Genomic DNA, 12,452 nt, shown 5'->3' on the forward strand with positions numbered 1-12,452 from the left:
ATGCACCACCCTATCATACGCTTTTTCAAAATCCACCGTAACAACAGCCACACCTTGCTTCCTAGTTTTACAGTCCCACAATACATCCCTCAGACCTAACAGACATTCAGAAATCCTACGATCAGGCACTGCACACATTTGCTCCTCACCTACCATACAATCAATCACATCCTTTAACCTATTCGCAATAACTTTAGCAATAATTTTGTAATCACAATTCAAGAGCGCTATAGGCCTCCAATTTTTAAGATCCCTCTTATCCCCTTTTTTAAACAATAACACAGTCACACTCTCACTCATACTTTTAGATAACTTCCCTCTCCTAAGTACTTCCTTACACACCTCCCATACATAATCCCCTAACATATCCCAAAACACAAGATAAAATTCCACAGGCAAACCATCACTCCCTGCCACCTTTCCTTTCTTCATCCCATTCACAGCATCCTCCACCTCACTCTTCCTCACATCCTCTTCCATAAAGAACCCATCAATTTCATCCAAACGCTTATCCACATATCCCAAACATTCCTCCTCTAGAGTCACGTCCCGCTCCTTCTCCGTGAATAAATCAGAATAAAACTTCCACACTTCCTCTAACACCTCATCCTTACCAAAGACCTCTACCCCATCATTCGTAAAAACACTCATCATCTCAGTTTTTTTACTGAATGCCTTTTTAAAGAAAAATTTGCTACATTTCTCATCCTTCTCTTTCACTTCAACCCTAGCCTGTGCAATAATCTTCCTTCCATTCCTCTCCAGACACTCATTCACACTTCCACGAGCTTCCTCAATCTCCTTCTCAACACTCATCCCCAAACGCCTCAATTCATACAAATACTCTAACCTTCTTTGCCATCTCTCATACTCTTCTCTATCTTTCCTCCCTTTCTCACACCCTTTTTTAATAAAAAACCTTTTAGTCTCTAACTTCACCCACTCCCACCACTCAACCACACTATAAAATGCATCCTTCCTCAACACCCATCCATCAAAACGCTCCCTATATTCTTGTAATACACATTCATTATCCAATAAAGACACATTCAACTTCCAAACACCCTTTCCATACTCACTTAGACCACCACCTTTTACCACACACTCAATCCAGGCATGATCCGTGAACGGTAACCTCCTCCGTCTGAAATTAGAAACAGACATTAGTTTTGAGACAAAAATGAAATCAATACGCGAACTTGTATTGTTAGAAAAATATGTATAACCGATAGTACCATCATTATGGGCAACAAAGGAATCCTTTAACCCAAATAAATTTACAATCTCTTTAAGCTGCTTACTAGTACTGTCTAAACCAGACCCACCACCCACCGTAGTACTACTCCTATCCCCCTCTGTTATTATACAATTGAAATCCCCTATAAGGAACACATCATCCCTCCCACTCAAAAAGAAATATAATTTCTCAAACACCTCCCCTCTTTCCTTCCTCCCAGTTGGAGCATAAACATTAATTACTTTATATGTGAAACCCCTGAAAATAAAATGCACTAATAATACCCTACCCGGAACAATATGGACAACTTTTTTAACAACAAACTCATTACTTTTGAACAAAATCCCCACCCCCGAATTACGTTCCATTGAACCAGACCATACCGATTGCCCATAAGGCCAGGAGATATTTGGCTCCCCATCCAAGCAGCACTCCTGGAGACCTAGAACATCAAAAGAATATCTAGAAAGTAAATCAAAAATGGCGGATCTCCTTTCTAAAGATCTAATACTGCGGACATTTAGAGAACCAATTGTTAAACTCATTCAAACATTTGAAGGAAAAAAAGGAAATACAAAATCAAGCATTATCAAAAGGAGGCCTAGCCTTTCCCCGACCTCTACCCTTATTTTTTGCCTCCCCTTCCTTAAACTTAAGAGTCTTTGTCAATTTTTTGACTGAACATTCCTCCAAATAACCTGTGCCCAGGGAGGATAAAGAGGAGTCAGAATCAATCTGACATGACGACCCTCCACCTGCCTCCTCCCTTCCCGGGCTAGGAAAGTCCTCAATCCTTTGACTCTGAGGAGTCGGACAGTCATCCTCCGATTCTTCCACCGGCATCTTTCTCTTCAAGGATTCTTTGTCCACAGTCATCTCCTCTGGGGGATCAGAGGCCTCCGAAACAGATGCCCCCGAAACAGACTCCGCCTTCTCCCCCTCTGCCACCAAAGCATCCGGAACAGACCTAGAAATGGAAGGAAAAACAGGGGCAGACTCTGCTTCACTGGTCAGCACGCTAACCTCTGCATCGCCTGCCCTGGCAGCATTGGAGTCCTCAGGAACTGTCCCACCTCGAAGAGCCATTGCATATGATCGGGGTGCCCCGGACTGGTAAGTGGGGCAACTCCTAGCCAGGTGATCCGAAGAACCACAGAAATGACACTTGCGTTTCTCGGGACAGTCTGCAGTGCGGTGATCAGGCTTGTGGCAGTTCCTGCAAACCTGCCCGGTTGTACAGTTCTCTCTGGTATGACCAAAGCAAAAACAGTCCCGGCAAAAACTTGGCATCCCCGGGTAGTGCAGAAACCCCCTGTTGTTCCCTATCGCAAAGTTCTGCGGGGGGTGACAAAAACCTTCAGCACCACCCTCGGGGGCAGGCCTAAACTCCACCCAAAAACGTCTCATGCCTGTGAAAGTCCCCAGGATGTTATTTTTCCTCTCCGCACCAGAAACAGACACACAATACCTTCTTAGAAAGGTCTGGATCTCCTCATCCCGCACAAAAGGGTTGTACATATGCACTACCACTGGAACTTTCTTAGGCCGAGCCTCGCAGGAAATGAATCGGATCCCTTGTAGGTCAGGGTGAGAAGCATTCTCCTTACTCCGGTAGAGACAGGTACGGAGATCATCCAGGTTGTAGAAGGTCACGTCAAAGAATCCTTGGCTGGGAAAGACCTGGACACAGAAGATGGAAGCATGCGGCATCCTCAGCACTCCCTCCACGACCTTCTGCTGGACATGCAAAATCCCGTAGGCACTCCTCTTTTCCTCCTCGATAAACAGCCGTACTGTATTAGGAGCGTTCGGCGCATTAGCCATCCTCTCCGGCAGACCCGTCCTCCGATGATCACCTTCCCGTTATCCTGGGACTAAGCCCTCTCCCCAATAGCAGCAGGTGGGTGAAGCCCAGGCAATAAACCTGGGCGATCCCACAAGGCCGAGGAGAGGGGTACCCGAATACCTTAGGGCAAGACACTTGATCTTAGCCAAAAGGCCGAGAAGCGATAACCGTGAAAGGGGCGGGCCCAACAAGGTGCCCTTCATGGGCACTATCACTGCTTGCTGTCAGGGAGGCTGCCAGACAATTTTCCATGCACACTCTGGGCTGGGGGGCAGTCAACCACCAGTACACACAGCAGAACCTAAACCCATACCATTATTGCTAAGCAGCAAGACAGGGGCCCATTGCACTCCCACGGGGCCTTTTTAAATGCAATCCATAACCCGGATTTGCCAGGAACCCTTCTTACTCCTCCTACTTGCATGTGACACTGGGCTTAGGATCTGCATAGGAAACACACACACAAGCACACACCTACCTTTGTTGCCTGCAGATGCCTCCTTGGCTGTCCCCAAACGGTATCAAACCAACACCCACGGGAAGCTGTAAGCATAGAGGACATGCCTGCACCCCATTGGACTTACCTGTGTGGGTTAAACCCGGGTTATTTGACAACCTATGGCGGTGATGGTTCTGCTCAGGCAGAGCAGTGCTGATGCTCCTCATAAAGCTGTCGCTGCTGTGAAGGTTCTAGGTGACATCACAAATCCCTATGGTTACATACACAACAAAGCTGGGTTGTTGTTGTTTACACTCTGCAAGGCCTGTGGAAGTGAGTGACATCATAGCACTGTAGTTCTGAGGGTTCTAGATGGATGCAACAATCTCCTGTTGCTTCTATGAAGGCCATAATAGACGACATCACCAAACAGCTCCATAGTCACATACACAGCAAAGGAGAGATGTTGTTTACACCTAGTGATGTCAGTGGTATTGAGTGACATCACAGCACAGTGCTAAGGCTCCTGGGCCTGGACACAGCAGCGGCTGCAATATCTCAACGGAGAATACGTTTATATATATGTGTGTGTGTGCGCGTATATATATATATATATATATATATATATATATATATATTTCTCCGCCGAAATCACTTTTAAACCCATTTCCACCTTTTTTTCCCTTCTCTTCCTCTTACTTTTTTTTCACGTTTTTTTACGTTTTTCTCCTTTTCGCCTCTTTTCTGGGCGTATTATTCTTCTTTTTCTTCTTTTTTTTCGTCTAATGCATACCCCATCAGTGCAGCAATGCTTATTCAATACCGCCAGCAGATGGAGACACTGGGGGATAATTTTCTAAGGATTTATACTGATTTTTCCTGTCTGAATTTGTCGCACAGAAAGTTGCAGGCCAAATATGTGTGACATTTCTGCGACTTTAGCTTCTAGAGCATTTTTACAACATTATACATAGGTGCTGAATACATAAAAAGCGACTGTTCAGCGACAGACAAGTCGCATCGGCTGAAAGTAGGCCAGAATGTCAGTCCATGTTGGAGCAGGTTTAGATACAGTCTAAAGTATAGATCTCAAAGTCTGTGCACAGAATTTAGCAAGGGCCTCGCACCTTCTGATGCATCAGGTAGGTGCACAATAGCATAGCCTAACCCTCTGTACTTTGGTCTATATTGATGCGGGACATAGACAGCCAGCTGATGACCAATCCATTAGTGCAATGGATGGCTGGAAGCATTTGTCTTTGCCTTTGCAATACCACAGAAGCAATGCATGGTCAATGTACAGCAATGACACACCTGTGTGAACAGCCAGGAGACCCCCCCCCCCCCATGTTATGTTACATAGTTACATAGTTAGTACGGTCGAAAAAAGACATATGTCCATCAAGTTCAACCAGGGAATTAAGGGGTAGGGGTGTGGCGCGATATTGGGGAAGGGATGAGATTTTATATTTCTTCATAAGCATTAATCTTATTTTGTCAATTAGGAACATTCAGCACCCACCCGCTATCAAGGCAGCTGCCTATCATGTCATGCCCTACCTGCACAGGTGTGCTGGCTACTCAAATGATCCAATTAAGGAGGCCATTTAGTCAGCAGCAGCAGAAGTCCTGTGCCTGGACGCTCCAACAGCGGCCAGACACAAGCAGAAGCAGAAGCAGCAGAAGCAGCAGCAGCACCACCTTTTGTTTTTTGGCTGCAGCAGCAGCAAGGCCCACAGGGCTGGCTAGCTGGCTAGCCAGCAAGCAGGTAGCAATGAAAGTAGGAATCTTTCTTTTTAACCCTGTAAGGGGGTGGTGCACTGTACCCGAAGATACTGCCATATCGGGTCAATGCATAGGGCGACGGAAGCAAGCTTCGAAATCGGCCCCCGTTCTCAAAAATCCATTTAATATATGGTCCCCAGATAGGGGACGTATCAGATATTAAACTGATAAGAACAGATACTACACTTGATCTTAGCCAAAAGGCCGAGAAGCGATAACCGTGAAAGGGGCGGGCCCAACAAGGTGCCCTTCATGGGCACTATCACTGCTTGCTGTCAGGGAGGCTGCCAGACAATTTTCCATGCACACTCTGGGCTGGGGGGCAGTCAACCACCAGTACACACAGCAGAACCTAAACCCATACCATTATTGCTAAGCAGCAAGACAGGGGCCCATTGCACTCCCACGGGGCCTTTTTAAATGCAATCCATAACCCGGATTTGCCAGGAACCCTTCTTACTCCTCCTACTTGCATGTGACACTGGGCTTAGGATCTGCATAGGAAACACACACACAAGCACACACCTACCTTTGTTGCCTGCAGATGCCTCCTTGGCTGTCCCCAAACGGTATCAAACCAACACCCACGGGAAGCTGTAAGCATAGAGGACATGCCTGCACCCCATTGGACTTACCTGTGTGGGTTAAACCCGGGTTATTTGACAACCTATGGCGGTGATGGTTCTGCTCAGGCAGAGCAGTGCTGATGCTCCTCATAAAGCTGTCGCTGCTGTGAAGGTTCTAGGTGACATCACAAATCCCTATGGTTACATACACAACAAAGCTGGGTTGTTGTTGTTTACACTCTGCAAGGCCTGTGGAAGTGAGTGACATCATAGCACTGTAGTTCTGAGGGTTCTAGATGGATGCAACAATCTCCTGTTGCTTCTATGAAGGCCATAATAGACGACATCACCAAACAGCTCCATAGTCACATACACAGCAAAGGAGAGATGTTGTTTACACCTAGTGATGTCAGTGGTATTGAGTGACATCACAGCACAGTGCTAAGGCTCCTGGGCCTGGACACAGCAGCGGCTGCAATATCTCAACGGAGAATACGTTTATATATATGTGTGTGTGTGCGCGTATATATATATATATATATATATATATATATATATATATATATTTCTCCGCCGAAATCACTTTTAAACCCATTTCCACCTTTTTTTCCCTTCTCTTCCTCTTACTTTTTTTTCACGTTTTTTTACGTTTTTCTCCTTTTCGCCTCTTTTCTGGGCGTATTATTCTTCTTTTTCTTCTTTTTTTTCGTCTAATGCATACCCCATCAGTGCAGCAATGCTTATTCAATACCGCCAGCAGATGGAGACACTGGGGGATAATTTTCTAAGGATTTATACTGATTTTTCCTGTCTGAATTTGTCGCACAGAAAGTTGCAGGCCAAATATGTGTGACATTTCTGCGACTTTAGCTTCTAGAGCATTTTTACAACATTATACATAGGTGCTGAATACATAAAAAGCGACTGTTCAGCGACAGACAAGTCGCATCGGCTGAAAGTAGGCCAGAATGTCAGTCCATGTTGGAGCAGGTTTAGATACAGTCTAAAGTATAGATCTCAAAGTCTGTGCACAGAATTTAGCAAGGGCCTCGCACCTTCTGATGCATCAGGTAGGTGCACAATAGCATAGCCTAACCCTCTGTACTTTGGTCTATATTGATGCGGGACATAGACAGCCAGCTGATGACCAATCCATTAGTGCAATGGATGGCTGGAAGCATTTGTCTTTGCCTTTGCAATACCACAGAAGCAATGCATGGTCAATGTACAGCAATGACACACCTGTGTGAACAGCCAGGAGACACCCCCCCCCCCCCATGTTATGTTACATAGTTACATAGTTAGTACGGTCGAAAAAAGACATATGTCCATCAAGTTCAACCAGGGAATTAAGGGGTAGGGGTGTGGCGCGATATTGGGGAAGGGATGAGATTTTATATTTCTTCATAAGCATTAATCTTATTTTGTCAATTAGGAACATTCAGCACCCACCCGCTATCAAGGCAGCTGCCTATCATGTCATGCCCTACCTGCACAGGTGTGCTGGCTACTCAAATGATCCAATTAAGGAGGCCATTTAGTCAGCAGCAGCAGAAGTCCTGTGCCTGGACGCTCCAACAGCGGCCAGACACAAGCAGAAGCAGAAGCAGCAGAAGCAGCAGCAGCACCACCTTTTGTTTTTTGGCTGCAGCAGCAGCAAGGCCCACAGGGCTGGCTAGCTGGCTAGCCAGCAAGCAGGTAGCAATGAAAGTAGGAATCTTTCTTTTTAACCCTGTAAGGGGGTGGTGCACTGTACCCGAAGATACTGCCATATCGGGTCAATGCATAGGGCGACGGAAGCAAGCTTCGAAATCGGCCCCCGTTCTCAAAAATCCATTTAATATATGGTCCCCAGATAGGGGACGTATCAGATATTAAACTGATAAGAACAGATTTTTTTTTTTTTTTTTTTTTTAAAGCCGAGGAACGTGCTTTCGATTCACCCAAAGTGCAAGAAAAAGTGCAAACGTGTTACACTAAAAAAACGTGCACAAAGGATGCGGTCTATCGCAAGCCCTTCTCCGATAGGAGAGAGGCCCCCCAACAAACCTTACCCTTCGCCTCCGGACCAAAAGGTACCTGCGAGGTTCCAGGTTCGATGTCCCTTTTCGCCGAAGCTACTAGGGGACCACAAATGCTCCCGGCATCCCCCTTGGCGTTAGCCAAGGTATCTGCCCGCAGAGCCGATTACGGTAGGTACCCTGCCAAAGCAGGAGTACCCGGGGTGTTTGCAGGGAGGTGCGGAACCTAATGGCCACACACACCTCCCCTAGACCGCCAGGAGGGACACCCAGAAGGGCTACCGCATCCTGACCAATCCTGTGAACACACAACACGCAAAAAGTGACACAGTGAGACAAAAAAGAAATAAATAAGTGAATGTGTGCAGATATACTGCCCGGACATCCGGCCGGATCTATAAAAATTTCTCTGATCCTAGCCAGAAGGCCGGGAATCAAGAGGTGAGTGCCACAAGGTGAAGAGATTATGGTGCCCGTGCTTCAACTCAGTGAGTCTATCCTCCCAGTGAGTTTCGGCACCTCGGGGTCACCACTCCCCGAGGCACAAAAGTACCTCGGCTCTAGACCCTCTCAGCCTCATGGCGAGACCCGGAGGGAACAGGTCACATCGGGGCAGCCGTCGAGCTGATTCCTCAGAACCAGCCCCGGAAAGCCCTGGTACACCTGGTACACCTGCATCCTCCATGCACCACCCATCCCCACCAGCATGAAAAACTGATAAGAACAGATACTACACTTGATCTTAGCCAAAAGGCCGAGAAGCGATAACCGTGAAAGGGGCGGGCCCAACAAGGTGCCCTTCATGGGCACTATCACTGCTTGCTGTCAGGGAGGCTGCCAGACAATTTTCCATGCACACTCTGGGCTGGGGGGCAGTCAACCACCAGTACACACAGCAGAACCTAAACCCATACCATTATTGCTAAGCAGCAAGACAGGGGCCCATTGCACTCCCACGGGGCCTTTTTAAATGCAATCCATAACCCGGATTTGCCAGGAACCCTTCTTACTCCTCCTACTTGCATGTGACACTGGGCTTAGGATCTGCATAGGAAACACACACACAAGCACACACCTACCTTTGTTGCCTGCAGATGCCTCCTTGGCTGTCCCCAAACGGTATCAAACCAACACCCACGGGAAGCTGTAAGCATAGAGGACATGCCTGCACCCCATTGGACTTACCTGTGTGGGTTAAACCCGGGTTATTTGACAACCTATGGCGGTGATGGTTCTGCTCAGGCAGAGCAGTGCTGATGCTCCTCATAAAGCTGTCGCTGCTGTGAAGGTTCTAGGTGACATCACAAATCCCTATGGTTACATACACAACAAAGCTGGGTTGTTGTTGTTTACACTCTGCAAGGCCTGTGGAAGTGAGTGACATCATAGCACTGTAGTTCTGAGGGTTCTAGATGGATGCAACAATCTCCTGTTGCTTCTATGAAGGCCATAATAGACGACATCACCAAACAGCTCCATAGTCACATACACAGCAAAGGAGAGATGTTGTTTACACCTAGTGATGTCAGTGGTATTGAGTGACATCACAGCACAGTGCTAAGGCTCCTGGGCCTGGACACAGCAGCGGCTGCAATATCTCAACGGAGAATACGTTTATATATATGTGTGTGTGTGCGCGTATATATATATATATATATATATATATATATATATATATATATATTTCTCCGCCGAAATCACTTTTAAACCCATTTCCACCTTTTTTTCCCTTCTCTTCCTCTTACTTTTTTTTCACGTTTTTTTACGTTTTTCTCCTTTTCGCCTCTTTTCTGGGCGTATTATTCTTCTTTTTCTTCTTTTTTTTCGTCTAATGCATACCCCATCAGTGCAGCAATGCTTATTCAATACCGCCAGCAGATGGAGACACTGGGGGATAATTTTCTAAGGATTTATACTGATTTTTCCTGTCTGAATTTGTCGCACAGAAAGTTGCAGGCCAAATATGTGTGACATTTCTGCGACTTTAGCTTCTAGAGCATTTTTACAACATTATACATAGGTGCTGAATACATAAAAAGCGACTGTTCAGCGACAGACAAGTCGCATCGGCTGAAAGTAGGCCAGAATGTCAGTCCATGTTGGAGCAGGTTTAGATACAGTCTAAAGTATAGATCTCAAAGTCTGTGCACAGAATTTAGCAAGGGCCTCGCACCTTCTGATGCATCAGGTAGGTGCACAATAGCATAGCCTAACCCTCTGTACTTTGGTCTATATTGATGCGGGACATAGACAGCCAGCTGATGACCAATCCATTAGTGCAATGGATGGCTGGAAGCATTTGTCTTTGCCTTTGCAATACCACAGAAGCAATGCATGGTCAATGTACAGCAATGACACACCTGTGTGAACAGCCAGGAGACCCCCCCCCCCCCATGTTATGTTACATAGTTACATAGTTAGTACGGTCGAAAAAAGACATATGTCCATCAAGTTCAACCAGGGAATTAAGGGGTAGGGGTGTGGCGCGATATTGGGGAAGGGATGAGATTTTATATTTCTTCATAAGCATTAATCTTATTTTGTCAATTAGGAACATTCAGCACCCACCCGCTATCAAGGCAGCTGCCTATCATGTCATGCCCTACCTGCACAGGTGTGCTGGCTACTCAAATGATCCAATTAAGGAGGCCATTTAGTCAGCAGCAGCAGAAGTCCTGTGCCTGGACGCTCCAACAGCGGCCAGACACAAGCAGAAGCAGAAGCAGCAGAAGCAGCAGCAGCACCACCTTTTGTTTTTTGGCTGCAGCAGCAGCAAGGCCCACAGGGCTGGCTAGCTGGCTAGCCAGCAAGCAGGTAGCAATGAAAGTAGGAATCTTTCTTTTTAACCCTGCAAGGGGGTGGTGCACTGTACCCGAAGATACTGCCATATCGGGTCAATGCATAGGGCGACGGAAGCAAGCTTCGAAATCGGCCCCCGTTCTCAAAAATCCATTTAATATATGGTCCCCAGATAGGGGACGTATCAGATATTAAACTGATAAGAACAGATACTACACTTGATCTTAGCCAAAAGGCCGAGAAGCGATAACCGTGAAAGGGGCGGGCCCAACAAGGTGCCCTTCATGGGCACTATCACTGCTTGCTGTCAGGGAGGCTGCCAGACAATTTTCCATGCACACTCTGGGCTGGGGGGCAGTCAACCACCAGTACACACAGCAGAACCTAAACCCATACCATTATTGCTAAGCAGCAAGACAGGGGCCCATTGCACTCCCACGGGGCCTTTTTAAATGCAATCCATAACCCGGATTTGCCAGGAACCCTTCTTACTCCTCCTACTTGCATGTGACACTGGGCTTAGGATCTGCATAGGAAACACACACACAAGCACACACCTACCTTTGTTGCCTGCAGATGCCTCCTTGGCTGTCCCCAAACGGTATCAAACCAACACCCACGGGAAGCTGTAAGCATAGAGGACATGCCTGCACCCCATTGGACTTACCTGTGTGGGTTAAACCCGGGTTATTTGACAACCTATGGCGGTGATGGTTCTGCTCAGGCAGAGCAGTGCTGATGCTCCTCATAAAGCTGTCGCTGCTGTGAAGGTTCTAGGTGACATCACAAATCCCTATGGTTACATACACAACAAAGCTGGGTTGTTGTTGTTTACACTCTGCAAGGCCTGTGGAAGTGAGTGACATCATAGCACTGTAGTTCTGAGGGTTCTAGATGGATGCAACAATCTCCTGTTGCTTCTATGAAGGCCATAATAGACGACATCACCAAACAGCTCCATAGTCACATACACAGCAAAGGAGAGATGTTGTTTACACCTAGTGATGTCAGTGGTATTGAGTGACATCACAGCACAGTGCTAAGGCTCCTGGGCCTGGACACAGCAGCGGCTGCAATATCTCAACGGAGAATACGTTTATATATATGTGTGTGTGTGCGCGTATATATATATATATATATATATATATATATATATATATATATATTTCTCCGCCAAAATCACTTTTAAACCCATTTCCACCTTTTTTTCCCTTCTCTTCCTCTTACTTTTTTTTCACGTTTTTTTACGTTTTTCTCCTTTTCGCCTCTTTTCTGGGCGTATTATTCTTCTTTTTCTTCTTTTTTTTCGTCTAATGCATACCCCATCAGTGCAGCAATGCTTATTCAATACCGCCAGCAGATGGAGACACTGGGGGATAATTTTCTAAGGATTTATACTGATTTTTCCTGTCTGAATTTGTCGCACAGAAAGTTGCAGGCCAAATATGTGTGACATTTCTGCGACTTTAGCTTCTAGAGCATTTTTACAACATTATACATAGGTGCTGAATACATAAAAAGCGACTGTTCAGCGACAGACAAGTCGCATCGGCTGAAAGTAGGCCAGAATGTCAGTCCATGTTGGAGCAGGTTTAGATACAGTCTAAAGTATAGATCTCAAAGTCTGTGCACAGAATTTAGCAAGGGCCTCGCACCTTCTGATGCATCAGGTAGGTGCACAATAGCATAGCCTAACCCTCTGTACTTTGGTCTATATTGATGCGGGACATAGACAGCCAGCTGATGACCAATCCATTAG

General features: G+C 46.3%; 3 non-coding genes and 1 pseudogene across 3 annotated transcripts; all 4 read right to left on the reverse strand.

Annotated features, from left to right (window-relative positions):
* Nucleotides 1-5,332: 5,332 nt before the first annotated feature.
* LOC130305174 (U2 spliceosomal RNA) lies at nt 5,333-5,523 on the reverse strand. Its single transcript, XR_008854774.1, has one exon. It is a non-coding gene; the product is annotated as a U2 spliceosomal RNA (small nuclear RNA).
* A 2,090-nt stretch (nt 5,524-7,613) lies between these two features.
* On the reverse strand, nt 7,614-7,797 carry LOC130305161 (U2 spliceosomal RNA). Its single transcript, XR_008854767.1, has one exon. It is a non-coding gene; the product is annotated as a U2 spliceosomal RNA (small nuclear RNA).
* Nucleotides 7,798-8,555: 758 nt separating this feature from the next.
* Nucleotides 8,556-8,660, reverse strand: LOC130305171 (U2 spliceosomal RNA; annotated as a pseudogene).
* A 2,090-nt stretch (nt 8,661-10,750) lies between these two features.
* Nucleotides 10,751-10,941, reverse strand: LOC130305152 (U2 spliceosomal RNA). The gene has a single exon (XR_008854759.1). It is a non-coding gene; the product is annotated as a U2 spliceosomal RNA (small nuclear RNA).
* Nucleotides 10,942-12,452: the final 1,511 nt, after the last annotated feature.

The sequence above is a fragment of the Hyla sarda genome, unplaced genomic scaffold, assembly GCF_029499605.1.
Source record: "Hyla sarda isolate aHylSar1 unplaced genomic scaffold, aHylSar1.hap1 scaffold_1308, whole genome shotgun sequence".
NCBI classification, from domain to species: Eukaryota; Metazoa; Chordata; class Amphibia; order Anura; family Hylidae; genus Hyla; species Hyla sarda.